The sequence below is a fragment of the Pieris napi genome, chromosome 5 (genome assembly GCF_905475465.1).
Source record: "Pieris napi chromosome 5, ilPieNapi1.2, whole genome shotgun sequence".
NCBI lineage: Eukaryota > Metazoa > Arthropoda > Insecta > Lepidoptera > Pieridae > Pieris > Pieris napi.
The window spans coordinates 5,938,121-5,961,189 of record NC_062238.1 but is presented as its reverse complement, the minus strand read 5'-3'; the positions used below and the strand labels follow the sequence as shown (position 1 = coordinate 5,961,189).

At 32.1% G+C, this 23,069-nt stretch overlaps 1 pseudogene; it reads right to left on the bottom strand.

The window, feature by feature from the left end:
- Positions 1–222: 222 nt before the first annotated feature.
- LOC125049709 lies at positions 223–22,576 on the bottom strand (annotated as a pseudogene).
- Positions 22,577–23,069: the final 493 nt, after the last annotated feature.

Here is a 23,069-nt window from a genome sequence, read left to right as displayed (position 1 = left end):
TTGTACCCACAGAGGCGTTTGTCAGATATCATCTGATCAGAAGGATGATCACCTACATGCCTATTAAATAAAACAAGATACCACGAAACAGAAATCTGAGCTCCAGATATTCAATTTTCATCAGCTCATTAACAGCATAAACAGCTGCTCACTGTTCACTGGGATAAATTTCAAGAAAATAAGAACAATTAAGTTTCAGTGCATATGAAATAAACAACTAAAAACATAATTATACAATTTAATTCGAATCCAATATACAAGGCCAAGATACAAATCAAATATGTGACAATAGCTTATATAAATACACTATCGTCATGTCCTTTCTTTGATGCACCTTGTCCCCCATGACCCTTAGGGTAGTAAGTAGTAGAAGTAGCTGGTTAGCCTAGTTTCTGTACTGGACTGGATCAAGGTTTATAAACATAATATTCTCATTAAATACATTTAACACATGACATGATGTCTTATTATATAATTTTTCCCTTTACCAGCATCACACTATAAAATGATTTTATATGAATTAATATAATGTGGTTTATGCAAGGATATATCACTTATGTAAGTTTACTCTCTAATCTTAAAGTTCAACCAAAAGCCTCCCTCTAAGTTGAGGTTGAATGTATCCTTTGAAAAAACTGGATTCAAGACAGTTTTCTCTGATGGTAGAACTTCCATGTGCAGCAGAATCTGATAGATTAGCATCTTAATCTCCAATAGCGCGAATCGTGATCCTGAAAAATTTTAATACAATGTACTTCCGTATTCGACTATATAAGGCTTTAGTTTAGACTAGGACTACATAGTATTTGCGTTAAAAATCAGTTAAAGACTATATTATATTCTGTAGGATAAATGTCTGTATTACATTCGTTTATAAATTAAGAATCGGTTTCCTTGAAAATCAAAAAGGAAAAGATTTTGTTGCATACAGTAATTTGGTACTTTTGAATTGCACGTTCATAATGTACCCAATAAATTCTTCTTTTATTGAAAATTTCTAACTTATCTACAGTTATAGAAATATGAATTACAGTAGGTCTATATATAATTTCATAGACATTAGACTATTATTACATTGAATTAAAATTCAAGTAGTAAGAGTGGCTGTAGTCGAGACCCGATTTTAATGTTCAAATTAGTGAAAATGACTAGTTATAGATATACATATATAGGAATGACCTAACTGCACTTTCAGTACAATTTAGGCGCCTAATGCTGTAGTTTTTTTACCCGAAACCAAGATTCATTTGAACAAATGGTAAGTTACATACCGATACAATTTCTAGGCCCAACCCCAAATGGCATATATGTCATAGGCTTAATGAGATCCTTCTTATCATCAGCGAAACGCTCTGGGTCAAACTTCTCTGGGTCAGGGAAGAACTCCGGATTTCGGTGGAGACACCATACTGGTATTATAACCTGATCACCTTTTTGTAGCTGTAAATATATCACATAATTGTATATCGTAATTACGATTATTAAGTAACTAGTAGACTCGGCCAAGCGTTGCTGTTGCTAAGATTTTTGCTATATTACATAGTAGTAAACTATTCAAGAGAAACGACAGGAGAACCACCATGCTTTTTTGGTGGTTATGCCATTAAATTGTAGCTTATGTGAAACGTTGGTATTAATTTTGATAAGGATCAATACCTAGGTACGAATAAAGATCCTTTTCTAGCGGTGGTATTTTAATAAAAAAATAATAATAAAAGGACGCTTATTGTGACGTAACTATAAAAGATAGAGACATGCTGTCGGGACATTTTTTATAGATAGTGATGTGTCCTGAAAAATTGAAATACATCATTTTGTTCTATCATTAATAGTTTTCGCAGCGCACGCGATTGAAGGAAGTTTTTTGTTTATTTTTTTACAACTTGGGTTAGATTATTCAAGTTTTAGTAAGCATCCCTAATTTTTTTGAAAATGAAACATAATCTATGTCACTCGGGAATAGTGTAGCTTGTTAACGGTGAAAGAATTTTTGAAATCGGTCCGACAGTTTCGCAGCCTATTCATTTCAAACAAACAAAAAATCTAATCTTTCCTCTTTATAATATTAGTATAGAAATTAGCACTACGTAATTCCAAGTTGGCGACATCAGCAGCAAAAAAAGCAGTACATCTCTAGATGTTGTCATAATTATAGGAATTGGGACTTTTTAGAGGCCGATTCCTGCAAATTATTTAGTCTATAATTTCTAAGACTAACTTGAATATAATACAATATCATGTATATGTTGAGCTATTCAAAACTATTATAGTCCCCGTACAAATCATACTTCCTTAATATATTCAGTGCATGTACTTTGAATACATAAAACACAGCTAAAAGTAGTACTTATATATTTGAACGTAATTATGACCTTAAATATGCTGTTATTTATAGAATATCTACGAATAATTAAATAGTTTTACCATCATAAATTTTACTTACAATATATTCCTTTTCAGTATTATTATTTGGCCTCCCTAAATTGTAAGGTTTTGTACAGATTCTGTCTAATTGGAAGCCCGGAGTCCATAATCTTAACACCTCTGAAATTAAAAAAAATTAAAAATAATAATTTAGTAAAATAATATTCACCCATTTGTTCTTTAATGATAACAAAGAATTAGAGTTACCTTACTGTTTTCGAGATCAAATAAAAACGTGTACGCAAGTTCGGCTCGAGAGTATTTACTGCCGCGGCTAATGAATGGTCTATCCGGTCAGTTATTAGATAGCTAAACATTAAGCAACATAAAAAAACGTGTGTGTTAAGTACACGCATTAGAAGTTATACTTCTATGGCGTAACAAGATAAAAATCTTTTCATCTTTCGCCTAATTCTACGTTTGTAAAAAAAACTAAACTAACAATAGAAAAAAAATACCCTCATCATTTTTTCCTAACGCGCCAAAAAAAGTATATATTAAAAAAAACTATTTTGTTGACTATAACTAACTTCAGGGTGTCGGTTTTTTGTGACAGTGTGCGCGCGCATCATAAAAATGTACACTCATAATTTTTCCCTAACGCGCCAAAAGAAGTATAACTTCCAAAACAACTTAAATAATTATAGTTATATGCATTTGTCCTGACAAACTACTATTGTTACATGAATGAAGAAGATTGTATTATTCCGTAAAATAAAAAAAAAATAGGTTACTTGAACCCTGGATTTTCTTACCCGAAATAACCTTATCTAAGTAAGGAAGATCCTGAATGGACGTGTAGTCAATTTTTCCATTGTTTCTCTTAGAGTCTTCTCTTACATCCTTAGCTAGCTGGTCTTGAATATCTTTGTGCAGTGCCAACTCGCGTAACGCGAAAGACATAGCGGCAGATATACCTTCAAAACCGGCGATGAAGAAAAGCACAGCTTGAGCTATTAGATCATCGTCCGACCAGGCTTAAACAAGTAAATTAGGTAAATGAATTATTAGATTTGAAATATTACTAAGCCATGAAACTTTTAAGTGGCGTTTCCGCTGATGAGATTAATAATAAAAAACTAGTATGAAACCAGTTCCAAAAGCACTTTATTATTTATTGAGTCTATCATTTTGCAAATTATATAAAGTCACATTACATAACTAGATGACCTGGTGAAATTTGTATCACCTACATATATTTGTGTCAAAACTTAATAAAACATTTTAAAACAGACCAAAGATATCAAACCTATGTACAGCTATGAAACAAAAATTTCTGAAGGTCTATAAATATCTATATATATATGACAGCCAAGTGATACATTTTTATTTCTATTAATACAAAAGATATCAAATATTTCCCAGCTAGGAACAGTATTTATTGGATAATTCAAATCTATAATATTTATTTACTTATCATTTATGTTTATTACCGTTCAAACCTTCCCTGAACGTCCACAAATATTTCAAGATCATGATCAGCCAAATCGGTCCAGTTATTCTCGAGTTTTAGCAAGACTAACGAACAGCAATTAATTTTAATTTCTCATAAAAAAGTTCTTATGGGTGCTATATATTGTATAATATATAATATACCAATAGGATGAATAGAATTAAAGCAAGGTGAACTTATACTTACTTCGATTAATATGCCTCTTTCCAACAGCAGATTCCTCTACAGTTGCAAAGCCAGCATCGCGTTCTTTAGATTTTTCATCGTGGGTCAGTTGCCCTAAAATTAAAATATCGTTATTTATAAATCAGTATAATTTACTACAGTGTAAGAAGTAGAGCAGTGAAGGCTATTGGTTTCAACGTGCGACTCTCATCCCTGGGGTCGTAGCTTCGATCGAGGCTGTGCACCAATCGCCTTACTAAATAGACGTGTGCGCATTTAATACTCGTGCGATTCTGTTACTCACTTTTCGAACTCACACAGCGGTTTTCACAGCGGCGGTCGCACCCAAATAGGTCGTAAAGCAGTCATTTTATGATTTGGCATTCTGATAAGAAGGAAGCTTGTAGTTTGTTTATTTGAGCGCGACCGCCGCTGTTAAAACCGCTGCGTGAGTTACAGAATCGCAAGGTAGGCATGCTTTAGACCTACAAATTCGACGGTGTGTGTCAGGCACAGAAGCTTGATCAACTACTTGCCTTTTAGAAATGATCACGTATAAAGACGGTCCAGACCTAATAAGGTTGTAGGCTTTAGCCCCATTGGTATGTATGTAAGAAGTAGACGCGATTTCCAGAATATTCTAAAGCCCATCAGTAAAGCTGATCTTAGTAATATTTTAATACGCAATTACGTCATGATCATGAAGATATGTGTATTTTATTACATCGTAGGAATTTAATACCAAAACCACAGTCTCCGCATGTATCACTTACCTAACCTTTAAGGTCTAGTATATACCAATGGCGTATTACTTTTTTGTGTTTTCATGTTTCATTTTGGTAGGTCCGTCTCCCGAAATAATTCGACTTTGTTTTCGTTTCAACGTATATGTTGTAATTAATATAACATACTATATATGTTATACTAAATAAACTATTTTAGAAAATTGAATTACAGTTTTTTTTTAATCGTTGTTAATATGTATTATATCAGTTATAATAATCGAGTAAATCGTCATTTTTAATAAGCCACGCGGCGGTCGAAATGAAATGAAATGAAATGAAATAGTTTATTCTTGCAAGTAGGACTATATAAATCACTTTTACAATGTCTTCCTAAACTAGATGAAGTCGACATTTCCTAACTGACTGCCCTGAGAAGAAATGTCGAAACAAACTCGGGGGTCTTGGTCTCTTTTATAGTCCAGATAATACAATAATAAATTAATAAGTTGGTGTAAACAAATGCAGAGTATTTACTGGACTGGTCTTTGGAAGAAAGAACCAGATCGATCTGAGCAAGCCTGTGCCAGCAGACGGCAAGCATGCCCCGAATAGCTCATGCAGCTCAACCATTTTTGAGGGAGCTGCACAACCCGGTACACAACAACACCAATATCGATGCCCCATCAATCGGTACTACTTAATATATGTATTAATAGGAAAGGTACAATTAGGAACTAAAATTATAATTAATAAAATAGTAGGGTTCAAAGGTCAAGCAACTTTATTTGAATTAATTACCTTTTTGCAGAGCAATTTATACCATTTAGCGTATAGTGTTTGTAATAAGGCTCGGCAGTGGCTCACTTGCACAAATAATTTGCCAGGCCTTCTTCAAAATTAGTTGTTTTTATTAATTGTGTTTAGTATAATATATATAAAGAACTAATTAAGCTAATGAATTACCAGCATACATATATCAACAGTATAACTTTTATTGAGGGAAATAGGAATTTATGTTAGTTAGAAACGACTTTTTAAAACCTGCAATTCAAAGTCGATTATTTACATCATTCAAAAATCATCATCAGTTGAAACTCGATAATATACAGTCGGGTAGCTTTTACTATGTTATTAAAGAGAAATTTAAGAACCTTTCTTGGCTTCCATCAGAAGATGTATCATGTCAGGTCGTAGTATATTGTGAGCTTCCCTGTTTCTCATTGTATCGATTACTAAACTTCTGAAGAATGATGTTGTTTCTTTAGTAAATAGTGTCATTTTCATACACTGAAATAAATATTAATAAAATATATTGTTTATGAATAAATGATTAATTGTTTTTGTGAAAGGGTACTACCCTAACAAGAGCCGGAAACGCACTATACGCAAAGAACATGATCATTTGTCTCATTTTAAATTGCGCAGCATTTTTTCCCATTTCGAAAAATTTTGTATCACCCTCGGTGTACGAATCCACTTTAAGGCCGAAAGCACATGTAGCGATGACGTCATTTGCATAGCGGCGAGTCAGGTCCCTACAGTCTATTTCAACTGGTTTACCTAAAACAAAATATATAATGCAGTGCCTAGAAAGTGCAAAGCTTAGTAAAACACCTAAGCGTATAGCCGGCGAGAAGTGACGTGTTCAATGTGTAGGTCTGAATTATTATACATCAAAATCTGTTGCGTAGTTTAAGAGATCTAAAAAAAAACAAACGCAAAGAAGAAAAAAAAATAAAGAAAATAAACGCATTTGTATTATATAATGAAAAGGTATACATATATTAACTAATAGTTTATGATAATTATTATCATAACATAATATTAATATAGTCAGTATTTGTCGTTTGTTTTCAAAATAAACGACATATTAGCCTATTTTGAAATATCCATTAATTACCAAACATAAGCACAAAATTATAAGCACTTTCAAATCAGTCGGTATGTTTTAGACAAAATATTTTATTGTTGAATAGCGGACGAACGCGCATTGACATTACATACTTCTTAGTTCAAAATATACTTTATAAGTTATTTTTCAATTTTATGTAATAAATCGTTTTGAACTGATAAAGAACATGATCTTAAACACATTCTTAGATTTATTTTAAAAGAACGTATCTTCTTAAAAACGACTTTTTTAGAGATTTTAATCACATTTAAATATCGATTCAATTAAATTAAAAAGAAAGCTAGAATAAAGTAATTAAAGAAACATCATTGTTTTGAACAATAGTAAAAGACTTTCATTTAATATTACAACCATGTAGAATAATTACGAATTGAAAATTGTTATCAGTATCATATTTTCAATTGTAGATTGTACATACATTTGACAGATATAAACACTTGTCGTATCAGTTATTTCAAGTTCAAATCAATTTAATCATAAATTTGAATTTAAGTGGGCAGATGGGATTGTAATTTAACACTTTAACAAAGTACATTTGATATATTCGATTTTAGTGATACTACTATCGCCTTCTTATCTCATCAGACATTTGCGTATAGATCTTTATTATTTTATGATGAATATTCTAAATGTTGTTTATATTATCTACCTCCATTCGCTTTTATCTGCTTTTTCAACACGGCCATCATCTGGTTTCCCACCTCCTCCATAAATGGCACCATTACTCGTATCTTTGAGCTGGTGAAAGCTGGACTCAAAGTTGATCTCATATCCTTCCATTCATCACCTATAGTCATCAATATTATAATTATAATTCTTATTCTTTTAAGCAGCTCGAGATATTTCTAGATATATTAGACTGTTAAATAAAAAAGTATTCAGCAAAAATACCTCAAAAGTGAATGTAAAAAGACATTAGAAAATGCCTAACCTCTCAATGTAAAAAGGTTCCTTGCGAATATAGGCTCTACCTTCTCATCTGTAAATGCTCGATGATCCACGAAGTAATCGAAATCCTTAATAGTTATCTTTTTAATGAGTTCCAAATCACGCACAATTATAACCGGATTTGTGAATTCATATTTACCAACAAACCTAAAAATACCATTTAATTATATACTTAATTTACAATTTAAGATCTGGAAATAAAACATAGTACTTAAATTACCTTTCTTCAGGAAAGTTATCATAATAACGTGACAAATCCTCTACAAAGTGGATCTTGCGCAGGACGAGCGGCAATACATTGCCAATAAAGGGCAACGGTGGTAATTGCTTAACATCGTACGTTGTAAATCTCGAATAGATTCGTCGAATATAAATATATATAACTGCGATGAGCACCCCGGTCCATATAAGGAGAAGCATAATCTAAAACAAAATACATACTACAAAAAAATTTACGAATTCGTCGCGAATGTTAAGTCGACCTTGATATTAATGCCGGTGCAAAACAAAAGAAATTAAACCTATAATTACCTACAACATTTAAAATAAGTTGTGTAATTACGTACGCCTTTGCTTTGATCTCATACTTCTTCTATGTTGTTTGTATACTCATGTCTCCCTACCAGACTCGCTGGAAGTCAGTGCTATACTCATCAGCCCGAGTCTACTGCGCCTGCTTACTTGCTATGTAAGTTATTAACCTTTATTGTTTTAATGGAGTTAAAAAAATAACGTTTATTTGTTATAAAAATAATTATTGTAAACGATAAAAACAAGTGAGCTCTATAAAATTCATCGTAGTTCCACTCACTAAATCAGACATAATTGATCATAATTGAACATAATGTTTTTAGTCAAGTAGCCGTCTGGGAATTATCTATTTATCTATTGTCGCAATTATCTGTATGACAAATAAACTAAGTATACATTGAATCTCAACACTTGAAATGCCAGTAGTGGAAGGAATTGTTAACTGTTATGGGAACATTTCTAGTCACTTTCATGAGCTAATTTTAAAAAAATTACGTTCATACTTGCTCGCTTGATATATTGTACAATATATTTAAATATCACTTATATAATAATAAAATAATATGGTAATGATGGCGACGTGTATCTCGTTCGTATATACTTAATATTAAATTTCTCATGTAAATAAAAAATAATTTTTGTAATGAGAAATAAAGTTCTTTAAACATTAATATAAATTGAAATAAATAACTAAACTTAACATAAACTAAAATATATAATTAAAAGGAGTCCCTTTAGGCAAGGTTCCGAAGATACTGGCAGCGTCCCCCCTTTGAATTGCTAAATAAATATATATAAATATATGTTAAATTATATAAAAGTATATAATTTTTTTACACATAAATACATCGATAAAAATCGGTAAACTTACTACGTAAAGGATCCAACGTGTTGTTTAGGAACGGAAATTGTAAATAATATTACTCACAGTTTATTGTTTTCCTACTTCATAAACATCTAAATATAGAACCGACTCTTTTGAATAGAACACCTTGAATGAGTCAGAGTATACGACACTAGCTTTAATAATTGATGAACGGGTTGATATGATTTTATCTACATATATAGCTGGACAGACACTGAACTGAAAAGTCCAGATTGCCTGCGATTTTTAAAATGTTGGTAAAGTAGCAACATTTGCAAAATTTTAAACAGAAAAGTTTGTTTGTATTGCTGAATGCGCTAATATCAGAAGCTTCTGATTGGACCTGAAAATTCTTAGTATAGTAGTAAGTCGATAGTAATGTGTATAGTCCATTTATCAAAGAAACCCATGGGCTATATAGCGTCACGCTATGACAGTGATGTCTAAAGCCGCAGGGCCCAATAATCAATTAATATTTTAAAGTTATTATATCATACTTATTGCTAATATTAATTATACCAATTACTGCAGAACTTAAGTTATATAGAAATAAATTATCTTTGCCATAACTGTATTAAATTTTTTAGGACAATGTTCTTTGTAAGACAGTAGTGTATTTTTTACTATTTGGGTTAGATTTCTTTGTTTAATTCTTTTTGATTTTATTAAATAGTATAAGTAACTAAGACTCATTTAAACATACAATGGACAATATTATAATCTTAAAATTAAACTAAGAGGTGTAATAGAAATGTAAAAATTTCAAAACATTTATTACTTCCACCAAGTATGTATACATGAATGCAAATACATAACAAAATTCAGTATATACAAATAAAAATATATATGTGTTTTGCGTAAATTATTCTTGTGCCAGAGTTCCTAGCTCTTCCTTAAATGTAAGTAAATACAAGGAAAACCTTGTTTTTAGTAACTACATATAATGCTTTGTGCGTATGTGTGTGTAGATAGCCGTGCTTAATAGTAGGCTCGACTCTTTCCAATATAAACTCTTTGTCCTATCGATCTGCTCAGAGATTGTTGTAATGCACGTATATTTTTTGTATTTCAGGTTATAATGTTAAATTTCTTTCTTTTGAATTTCTTTGTTAGCTGGTATATAGGCAGCACGTTGAGCTCAGCCTTCAGATTTAAGTCAATGTTTGTGGTTTACTTGTATGCAAAGAAGTGTAAAGAATCCGAAATAAAATCTTTTAGAATTATTTACGATTATTGCTTTTAAAAATACGTTTATGCCTTTGACTCTCGAATATTAAAGTTCAGCAAAAATCCACCCTCAAGATTGAGGTTAAATGTATTCTTTGCAAAAACTGTCTCCAAAACAGTTCTCTCCGAAGGTTGAACTTCCATATGCAGCAGGATCTGATAGATTAACATCTTCAGCTCCAACAGCGCAAAACGGGAACCTGAAAAATATTTTTAATGCTTTTTGTTCGTAAATGTAAATGGCCTACATAGAAATATGTGAATGTGACCATAAAACTTTTTGAAGTGAAACTTCTTTATCGACGTATGGGAGAAATTTTGTAGCAAATCGTCTTGTATTTCGGTTACACGCCATGTTGCTTTTTGAAGTCAAACTTCTTTATCGGCGTTGGAAAAAATTTACCGTCACATTTTTCGGTTACGCACCATCTTTTTCTTGTCCTACAACGGTTGATCCGAAGAGATTCGAAGTCATTAATAACAAAAATATATGATAACGATAACAATGATAGTAATAATTCTATTACAATTAATGAAATTCTGTAATAATCTTAGTAGTAATAAGGTAAAATGAAATAATTGTATTTGTATTCATGTCTATGATAATAAAAGCCATTTGTTAAAATTTATCTAATTTTACTTTATTTAACCAATTTCTGTAAAGTTGCATAAAGTAGATCATTTTCCAAAAGTAAGGTCATAAAGAAGTTTCACTTCTTACGTGTGTGTACACCTAGTACATGCACACATTTTTTTTGTAACAAACAATTAGCGCTTACATTATTAAATTTTCTGATTTCTTTTGAAATTTGATTTGCTTTATAAGCTTACTACTTTGGATTTTAAGTGCCAGTAGTATATATATAAATGCAAAAAAAACTTAAAGAAGACTGAATTTTATGAAAAATATTTTCATATGTTGAATTTAAAATGACCTGGGATCGTTAAACTAGAAATAATATGTTGTTTCTTTAACTTTTTTTCTTATACTACCATTTTGGTACTACTTTTATTAATGGACCTTTACGCTAAAGTTCTTTAATCTTTTCTTTTGTAAGACAAAGTGTGATGCACTTGCTTTTAGTATCAGAAAACGGAAAAAACACTGAAACGACAATAACGACGCCACTCAATTCACAGTAAAGTTTGTATCATTGTAAAGTATCGTTGCTAGAATGTCTGTCAATAGCACTTTAAGTAGCCATACGGCTCATAGCAAATACGGCTAGTGTTTTTTTTTTCTTATATAGAACGCAGATATCGGTTCATTGGAACAATACGTAAATTTTTCATACCGATACAATTTCTAGGACCAAGACCAAATGGCATATAGGTCATAGGCCTAATGAGATCCTTTTTATCATCAGCGAACCGCTCTGGATCAAATTTCTCTGGGTCAGGGAAGTACTCCGGGTTCCGATGGATACACCACACTGGTATTATTAATTGCTCTCCCTTTTGAAGCTATAAAAAATACAGCATCTAATCTTGGGAACTCATAAAAATTGATGTCTGTTTAAATTATAATAAATGTTCAAGTGATATTTGAGAAGCTTTTAACTAATGGGACATTAATGATTAAATATAAAAGAGGTATGAAATAAATTTTTAAAAGTGTCTGTAATAAAATAAGACTTATCTATATTAAAGTATGGTATAGGAGCAGTCATAACACAAAATCAATTCACTAGTCGCTCAACCTATCTCTATAATAGTTTAAATAAAACCCTTGGCTTGCATATTCTTGCATACCACAAATGTAAAACAACTTTAAAGGCGGAAACATACTACTAAAACGCGACGCGACGTGTCGTGTCGACACCCGATGTCCATCGTGCACATTACCAACACGCGACACCACGACACGCTTGCAAATTCAGAAGTCATTTAGCTGATTTATTCCCCGCGCTATGTGCCAGCAAGTTTTTACCAATTTGAGGTTCAGTTCGAGGAATGTTTGCAGCGCAATGGTGCACACCTGGATGATGTTATTTTTAAGAAATAAATTTCCCAGATGTCTTTTTTAATTGAAATAAAAAAATTGTATGTGTACATATTGTATTTAGTTTTTTTTCAAATTCGCAAATCTTTCTGGCCCACCCTGTATTTTTCTAATAAACTGAATTGATTAGCAGGTTATTTGTATTAAACTAACAACATCCTAACTCCCTGTTTTTATCCTTGTATTGAGGTAATCTCATGTCATATAAAACAGAATATTGTTTCACTAACTCAATTAATTGTTCGTCGTTCATTTCGCCAAATAAATCCAAAAATATTTAAGTACTTATATAAATTGACATTCGTGTCAAAAACTCGAAAGACTGACGCATGACGTCATCATCACAACATCCACAACACGCCGATCCAATTCGATTGGATGTTACCGTGTGTGATCACATGGCGTGTTGTCTATGTGCATCTGACCATATTAAATATATGGGATTGATAAGTACTGACATGCATCGGATGGCGTGGTGTAGCGTCGCGTTTTGGTAGTATGTTTCCGCCTTAAACCATTGGCTCGGTACACTAGATTATGACAAGACGGAATCACTGTTGAATCCTACATTATAGGTTTTTTCCTTAATCCATCTCTTTCATGTTTCCTACACTTTCACTTGGATTTGTTTCACCTTTTCACAGACACATACAATAACACATTCATATCATCATCACACAGTCGTCATATATTCATATATTTATTTATTTTCTTTTTTCTTTTATTACAGTACCCACGTTTTAAAACCAATTGTGTTGGTTATTTTGTTGAAACTTTGTTAATTTAAAGAAGAGCGAGCCTTCCCTGTCCCAGGTCTCTGACTTACTAGGGAGGCCTCAATCTGAATTCTATTATATATAGCTAAACAAATAAAGATTTTTGTGTTTTTTTTTTTAAATCAATTATTAATATAACCAAATTATGTTACGAATGTTACTCACAATGTAATCCTTTTGGGCATTTTTGTTCGGTTTCCCCAAGTTATATGGTTTTGTACAGATTCGGTCCAATTGAAACCCGGGAGTCCATAATCTGAGCACCTCTGAAATGTTTAAGTATATGTACATGCTCTCATGGATACGACGCTGTTCCCGCGTCTGAGCCGTGTTCCAGGCAGGACCACTTTGTTGTGTATGTGGGACTTAGATTCGCCGTCAAAGAAACTGCTTTTACTTTAGACATGCCTCAGGCGACCTCGAATTCACAGCGGTGTTAAACACGAGTATACAAATTCCAATATATACGACAGGCAACTACTAACTATTCATAGTCTCTTTCCGTCATAGCGTAAATATTTGAGAGAAACAGAACAAATTGTGTAACTAGGCTGATTTAGTTATTATGAATAAGAGGGTAAATCTTATTGATATCCTATTAAATCTGATAATTAACTTTCTAGAATCGCTCTAGAAATGAGGCAATATTTTTTTATTTTCTTACCTGAAATAACTTGATCCAGGTAAGGTAGGTTCTGAATCGACGTGTAATCTATCTTGCCATTATTTTTATTAAAATCTTCTCTAATATCCTTAGCCAATCGGTCTTGTATATCTTTGTTTAACGCCAATTCTCGTATAGCGAATGACATAGCTGATGAAACAGTTTCGAAGCCAGCGATAAAGAAGAGAACAGCTTGAGCAATCAGATCATTGTCTGACCAGGCTAAAAGGAATTAAGTACTTAAAATTCATTTTTTCTTAAATTCAGCTTTAAATGAAGTTGTTATATTTAACACTTTGAGATGTAGCTTTGGAGTAGATGTAACATTAAATATTATTAAGAATATAGTCAATATTTATTCAGAAGTTTTGGTTTTCATTTCTCTCCCGTGTCACCTTTACATGTCTCTCTGTTCTATAATTATTATATCAAGCCTTGCGATTCTGTTACTCACTTTTCGAACTCTCACAGCGGTTTTCGCGCTCAAATCAGTCGTGAAGCAGTCATTTTACGCTTTGGCATTGTGATAAACAATAAACTACAAGCTACCTACGCTTGTCAAGACGTAATGTGAAATTGCTTAACAGAATAACATGAGATACGTAAAATTAAGTGAGTGACGAAGGGAGCGTTGTTAGTGCGAGGTGAACTCACGGATTAACAGAATCGCACGGCTGATATGATGCATGTCCGTCAAAAGTAATTTAATTCTCAAAGTTGAATGGACTGTGATTTTTCTGGGATTATAGGGAACGTTACATGAAAGAAAGAAAGAAATGTTACATTGTGGAGTCGATCGACGTTTTCGGGAGCTTGACACTAAGTCGAGTCTTGGAGGTTACGCGTTGTAAAGAATTATGGAAACAAAACATCAAATAATATGTTTCTTGCCTACAGCAGATTCCTCTACAGTTGCAAAGCCTGCATCACGTTCCTTTGAGTTTTCATCGTGATTTAAATGCCCTATAATAAAAAAAGCAATGTCAACCAGGTACGTAATGGAAATACTCATGTGAATATATTTGCGTGTATTCATGTCAAGTATATCTTGGAATTAGCTTGGAGATAGGCCTAATCCTAAAGTACATATTCAAGTTCATTTTGACCGCCTTTGTTGGATCTATCATACAATACATAGAAAATAAATATTTAACAATGGTGGAGTTTACCCACTCGCTCAAGCATCCGACATTGTTTTGGGTATGGTACCTGTTTGTTCCTTACAAGTAGTATGTAAAGCAGAAGGGTTAGAGAGTCTGGGACTCACGTGAGTTTAACGCTCATAGAATTCACAAAAGTTTTGTCTTTTAATTGTTATGAAAAGGTTTTGTTATAGAACAGGGAGAAAACGGGCAGGAGGCTTATGTAATATTAAGTGATAACGCTGCCCATGGACACTATGAATGCCAGAGGGCTTGATAGTGCGTTGCCGGCGATGGCTTTTAAGAATTCGCTCCTTTCTTGAAGGAACCTAAGTCGGTTGTTCGGAAATACTTGAGTGGGTAGCTCCACATAATGGTGGTGCACGACAAAAACTGCCCTAAATAATTTCCAGTTTTGGAATATAAGTTCAGTTAATTTTACCAATTCGAAAACAGTATCCATAGTTAAGACAGGACAACGTCTGTCGGGTCCGCTAGTTCATAATATTTATTGAAATAATTTTAAGTTTCTGTAACGGTAGAAAATAAGAATATCCATAAGCCATGCAAGCAAACCATGTGTCCATGGTCGTCAGAATTTTACTTCTTGTTTTATTGATTCCTCATGAAATAAACAAGCTAAAAAAAAATTATAACCGTGATTCATTGATCCATTGTGATAATTATTATTTACCAGTCTTATGACATGGGTATGATTAATTATATGTTTATAACTCGTTATATTATTTTTCCAAGAATATATATAATATGTAAAATAGGGTTTAGACTCTAAGGTGATTTGTTTACCTATCAATCACATATTGCGCAATAATAGTAGTATTATTTATCGAGTACTTCACACGCTGTTAAGCTAATGGAACTATCCGCTATTGTTTTAGATAAAATGCACTTCATTTTGACACCTTGTTTAAACAATGCGTTAATGACTTGCTTGAATACAAAGAAAGTCACGTGTCAACATCATTTGCTACGCAGCAAGATGTTTTGTTGCGGGAAAAAGTTCACGAATGTACATTTAATAGAAACCCTACTACTGTGCAAAGTTTCCTGCTATGGAATGCCTTACCAATTGATATCAGACGAGCTCAGTCTTTAAATTTATTTAAAAAGCTTCTTTTTGATCATTTTTTTCTTCCTCGTAATTTGCTACTACTTATATATATACCTTATTATATATTAATTATTGTGACTCAGTTAACTTTTTGATTGGCATTTAAATTTTTGTTTGTACATATTTTTATTTTTTCTTTAGAATTTACTTGATTTTATTTTAGTTATAGTTACGTGTTATTTTGAGCTTTTTTTGTTAATTCTTTATGCACTTCTTGTACTTTACCCTCTGCAGGTGTTTTTTTTTTATTGTTCCACATTAGGGTTGCCTGGAAGAAATCGCTTGTTAGCGATAAGGCCGCCCGTTGCCTTATAACTTAAGTAACCTGCTTTTGAATTTTTTTTATATGTATGTTTTTGTATAAGGTAATAAAGTATAAATAAATAAATAAAACCCTTCGAACGACTTTTGCACATCTAATGTTAAACATCCCGGGAAAACAAATTCAGCTAATTTGTGACATATATATCTTACACCATTGAGATGAGGACTTAAAGGAAAACATGGATATACGTTTTATACGCCGTTGTAATCACATTATTTCTATTTCACAATCGCTTAAGCGAAGATTTTAAGTTACTAACCTTATTTGAATGATAGCGTCTTGCAAGTGTAACAATTATTGTTTTATAGTAAATTAAATTAAAATGCCACGACGGTGACTTGAACTATTAGGATAAAATAGTCTGTGGTAAAGCAATACCTTTCTTGGCCTCCATCAGAAGATGTATCATGTCAGGTCGTAGTATATTGTGAGCTTCCCTGTTTCTCATTGTATCGATTACTAAACTTCTGAAGAATGATGTTGTTTCTTTAGTAAATAGTGTCATTTTTATCCACTGAAACAAATAAAATAATGTAATAATGTTTTATTAAAAATATTAAGCTTACGAACATGCTCAGAAGGCATTATAATAATAAACAAAATAAAAGATATTTTTTGCGGGAGTTTTACAATAGCTTATAGAAACATATATAGTTCTTGTTACAATAACCATTTCAGTTTATTTCGTAATTGTATAGCTAACATAAATTATTATAACAAAAACAATAACTAATCTTAAAATAAAATAACTAAAATATATCATTAAACATTTAGGCAAGGTTACGAAGATACTGGCAGCGTTTCTCCTTTAAATAGCTAGACTAATTCTTTGTCCGATGTAGCTGCCATCTCATCAGTCTCCTGTGATGTCGAGTAACCTTTTTTCTATTTCCTTAAAAAGCCTTATAGTGCTAGGACCCCACGGACCAAGGGTCTCGACACCGAATGGGACAAAATCATAATCGGAGCCTAGACTCCTGTATTTGCATACTTTAACATTACAATTAGATGTTACAACTATTGTTGACATACATATATCTAAAATTTATTATCTCATATTCCACCGAACACCGAAATAGTAGGGTTGCCTGGAAGAAATCGCTTGTTAGCGATAAGGTCGCCCGTTGCCTTATAACTTTTGTAACCTGTTTTTTTTATTTTAGTTATGTGTATGTTTTTGATTAAGGTAATTAAGTATAAATAAATAAATAAATATAAATAAATAAATAAATGAGCGTTGCCTACAACTGCCTCACCCGTGTGCTTACCTTAACAAACGTGGGAAACGCGCTATATGCAAAAAACATAATCATTTGTCGCATTTTGAATTCAGCAGCATTTCGTCCCATTTCAAAAAATTTTGTGTCACCCTCTGCGTGAGAATCCACTTTGAGGCCAAAAGCACAAGTAGCTATGACGTCATTCGCGTAACGGCGAGTCAGGTCCCTGCAGTCTATTTCTACTGGTTGACCTATAAAAGATTTTGGGCTAAGATTTGACCATGGACTGACTCTATGGTATCATATTGCTTCAACAATGAAATCAATATTCAATAAATTCCTTTAAAAACTGACCCCAAAAAAGCAAAATTGTTTCTTATTTAAATGGGCATAGACTAAAATTTATTGCAAGTGTCAATAGTGTTTAAAATATAATGTTATATTAACACATTATGCAAATACGTTCGTGTACGGTTTACCTAAGTTTTATTATTAGTTGCAACTGCGCAGTTGTATTTTGTTTGCAAGACATATAATTATATTTGTACAACAATCTACAATAATACGACGGAAAGGCTTAATTATGTTAAATATTGGGTCTGACTTCGAACTTAAATTACCTGTAAATTTTTTGTTACCATTGGTAAATACGAGGGTATATAGGTACACCGCACAGGAAGTTCTTGGAGCTTATTGCAGCTTTGTTCGAAAGCTGAACTATTTCCGAACCAATTCGACTTAGGGTCCTTCAAGAAAAGAGCGTACCAATTCTTAAAAGGCCGACAACGCACTTGCGAGCCTTCTGGCATTGTAAGTGTCCATGGGCGGCGGTATAATTTAACATCAGGTGAGCCTTCTGCCTGTTTGCATAAAAAAAAGTGGAAACGTTCGTATATTGGTTACCATGGTTACCAGTATTTTTATGCACGCCGTTACCATCATAACAAACATGGTACTGATATTAATACCCGTTTTATATTACGAGTATGAGGCACGTTTAACGATTCCAAAAGTCCTATCTATCATTAAGAACAATAAGGTTAGTACCGATTTCTGAATTATAGGTTTTCAAATAATATAAGAAAAAAATAACTTGGTTCACAACTATTCACAATCGGAAATTATTACTTGTATCGAGTTTTAATAAAAGAACGTAGAATAAAGTCCAATCAATAATATTTAAAGAATATATAGAAATTATATGGGATACATTTTAACCCTTATTAATAAAAAAAATATTGGTCTCAATTAATTGTTAAACTAAGGTATTTTTATTTCATTTAAACAAAGCTTAAGTATTCGTTTTTCATACCAATTGATTTACGACGCGATGAATCATCAAAAATCAGTTTAACTTTTAACTTTACTTATGTTTTATTTACGATATGTTCACTCGTATCTGCACACTACTTGGCATAGCACTGGGTAATTTTTTTTATAATACTATATTTATTTCTTATTATTCTATTTTTTTATGTGAAATGAGGAAATCGAGCAGGCGGGTAATTAAAAGTTAAGTGCTGACCGCCACCCATTTTGTCTTCTATGTGTTCTAAGCGTCATGGAACGACGTGTTTAAAAATGAATTACGAGTATAAACCGCAAAAACTAAAACGATTTTGCGATAAGTTCAGACAAAACATTTTTCGTATTAATTCAAGTTCAAATCAAGTTTACAGCAATTTTGAATATAAGTGGGCAGATTGAATAACACAACTGTATATATTTAAGTGCGCTTATTATAATAGTTACTAGTTTTAACTAACCAACTACAAACACGAAAGAATGGTTATCCGATGTTTTTTAAATATTTTCACGAATAATGTACATCATTATTTTCTATATTTTTCGAAGTCCAAAATATAAAGGAAATAAAGACCCACAGTGATCACAAGTTTCTATTCTTCAAATAACTTGATCAACGATTACGCCACATTAAGCAATAACTCTGCTATTTTTGTAATTCTTAGGTACAAACACCTGCACTCTGATTTTACCAGCATATTTATTTTGCTAAAACCCAAGCAAATTGATATCGTAATGTGGAAAACAATATTCATAGGAATTATCCTATGCATCTCATTTTTCATAACAGCCTTGGGATTCTGTAACTCACTTTTCGAACTCTCACAGCGGTTTTCACAGCGACGGTCGCGCTCAAATCAGTCCTAAAGCAGTCATTTTACGATTTGGCATTCTGAAAAACAATAAACTACTAGCTCCCTCCTTATCCAAATCATAAAATGACTACTTCACGACTGATTTGAGCGCGACCATCGCTGTGAAAACCGCTGTGTGAGTTCGAAAAGTGAGTTAAAGAATCGCAAGGCTGGTTAAATGGTAATTAGAAGCAGTGATTCCAGTCGCCTTCAGCTCCCAGACATTTAATGGTAATAATGAACTCTCAAAACATGTTAACGCACAAAAAAAACCCTAATAGCTCGAAGATTGAATTCTTTAAGGATCGTGTTAGAAATAAATATTAATCGACCTATATGGTTTCCAAATACAACAGTTTTACAGAATTACGAATGCATTATTAATCACCTCTATTCGCTTTGATTTGCTTCTTCAAGGCGGCCATCATCTGGTTTCCTGCCTCCTCCATAAAAGGCACCATCACTCGAATCTTAGAGCTGGTAAAAGCTGGACTCAATGTTGATCTCATGTCTTTCCATTCATCACCTATAATTGTAATTAGAAATATGTTATACTTCCAAAAGAATTATGTATAAAAGTCATACACATAAATATAGGTCTATTTTAAAATGTTCAAGTGCATAGTGAAAAAATAAAATAATGTATAATACTTTGCTCAATTTTTTAGTCCTCCGAGCCGGAACGAATTGTTTGTTACATAAAATTGTATAAAAAATACTACGCCCCTTACGATTAGAATACTACTTTAAATACGAGTACCTTTTGTGCAAAAAATTATTTCAATACAAAGGTGTTGATGAAACAGGGGTTGCAGATTAATTTTAGAACAACTAAATAATGGCTGACCTCGCAATGAAAAAAGGTTCCTTGCAAATATGGGCTCCACCGTCTCATCTGTAAACGCTCGATGATCGAGAAAATACTCGAAATCTTTAATTGTAATCTTTTTAATAAGTTCTAAGTCACGCACAATTATGACGGGATTTGTAAATTCATATTTCCCAATGAACCTAAAAAATATGAAATGAAGATCATTGATATCCGATAAAAGTCTTATACTATAAATTTTTTATAGTTTCGTTCACTACAATTTTTCACGGAACGAGTACAATCACGCTCCTCAGTTATAAAGTTACCACATAAATATGAAAGTTAAGAATGTCTCGCAATTGCGTGAATATACTGACAGTTATTTTTCTCTTTGATGATCTTATATTACAACAAAGAAACAAAACAATATAATTTAGTATACTACTACTACATATAAATAACTAACGTAACGTAACGTAACTTTCCGTCATTATCAAATAAACATTTATATTCATATGGCTGAATTAAAGCTTTCATTATTTATTTTACATTATATTACAGTGTAAGAGATTTCGATCATATCTATCTTCTATGCATTTTCTATCTATCTATCTATGCAACTAATAAGATTATTTCATAAATTGTTTGTTTACAGTTACAGTTTAATGACAGCGATACCCACCGTTCTTCAGGAAAGCTATCATAATAACGTGACAAATCCTCCACAAAGTGCATCTTGCGCAGGATCAGCGGTAATACATTGCCAACGAATGGCAAAGTTGGTAATTGCTTAACATCGTACGGTGTGAATCTTGAATGGGCTCGTCGAAGATAAATGTAAATAACTGCGATGAGTACGCCTGTCCATATGAGGAAAAGCATAATCTAAAACAAAATATTATATTTATTGAAAATATTCTCTCTTCTCTTGACCAAAACCCTTGACTTCCAAAATATAAATGCGATTTAAAAAAAAAATATAATTCGGTTTTTCGAGTGGTTTTCATCAATCGTGCGTCAGCGAGATAGACTGCTACATCAAGTTGACAAATAACAAAGGATGTAATACATATTTACTTTAAAACTTTAATAAGAATAAATTTTTTAAAAACACATAATAATGAAATGTAAGTTTAGTGTCTAGTATATCTTGTTATTTTTTATTTAGTAGTAGGTATATCTTGTTATTTTGATTTTATGAAAACTATTAAAGTTGTTTATGTTATAGAATTACCATTTTCAATTGTTTTATGATCTTTTTGAAGAATAATTAAAGATAAAAATCATACTTGTGATTATTAAATATTTATTTTTTAAATTATTCGTACGTACGGTTCTCGGAAAAGATCTGCAGGGCGCGTTCTTGACCCTGCCTGTGAACGTAGGTGACAATCATGCAAATTATTATAAATGAGGGGATTTTTTTTCTTTTGCGACGTATAATAGAAACATGTACTTACTAACAAAATAATGGTATAACATAATTATTGCAATAAATAATTAATAATTAAAGTACTGTAAATTGCTAATTATGCATTGAGCTCAATTAGCTTAAAGTTCAAACAGATGCCTAAATTTCTAATTATGCTTCCAATTCACAGCTTGAACTTAAAGCTCATAGGAGATTAATAGAAGCCCATAGGAAATAGTCTACATCGGAAAATTACAGCCTGCTTTTAATTCCCAATTCCAATAGCTCTGACAAAATTCATAGTCTTATTTTACAATATTGTTTTTGTAAAATGAAGTATTGCTAGACATAAATATTGTGTTTACGTAACAGTAAAATCGTAACTCCCTGTGGACTGGAAATTTCCTTTTCATGTTTCTTAATCGGGATTGAAAATGAAAAATTTTCGATTGTAAAAATTTTACCTGATACTGATTTTACCTAAACCTACTGAATGAATAATTTACGAATGTAATGTTAACTCACCGTTTATTGTTTTTTTACTTAAAACTTAGAAATAAAGAACCGACTTCTTTGAATCAAAGACTATAAATGACTCAGGGTACTCGGACACTAATTGTGAAAATTACACAATATATACACATATAATATATGAAACTACCTGTACTATGTTATTATCAGGTAAGTAATATTTTATTATCAGGATATCAGGATATTATATTGTTTGTATTGTCAAGCAGTTGCCTGCACAACTGCGATGGTCGTATGATAACAGACAATACAAATATTACTTATTTATGACAATCAAATATTGCTAGTTTAGGTAAAAGTTTTTGTTGCAAAAAATGCTTTAGAAATCCATTTACGACTCTACTATTAAATAATACTTTCATAATTCAGACATTTGAAATAACGCATCTCCAGGTTGTTAAGTATACATCGGTTAAAATATAAAACAGAGTACGTAACACCACGCTAAAAAACGTTACAATCTGGTACCGATTTTGCCTGCGTGAAATTCAATGATAATATAATTATGATACTAAAACTTAAAAATAGAGTGGGTTTCTTTTTATTATATACGTACTCTTATAAAGGTTGCAACCCTAGTTAGGGGTTAAAAGTACGAAAATACACTAAAAATGGTTCACAGTTGAAACAAAAGCGTCCTTCAAAC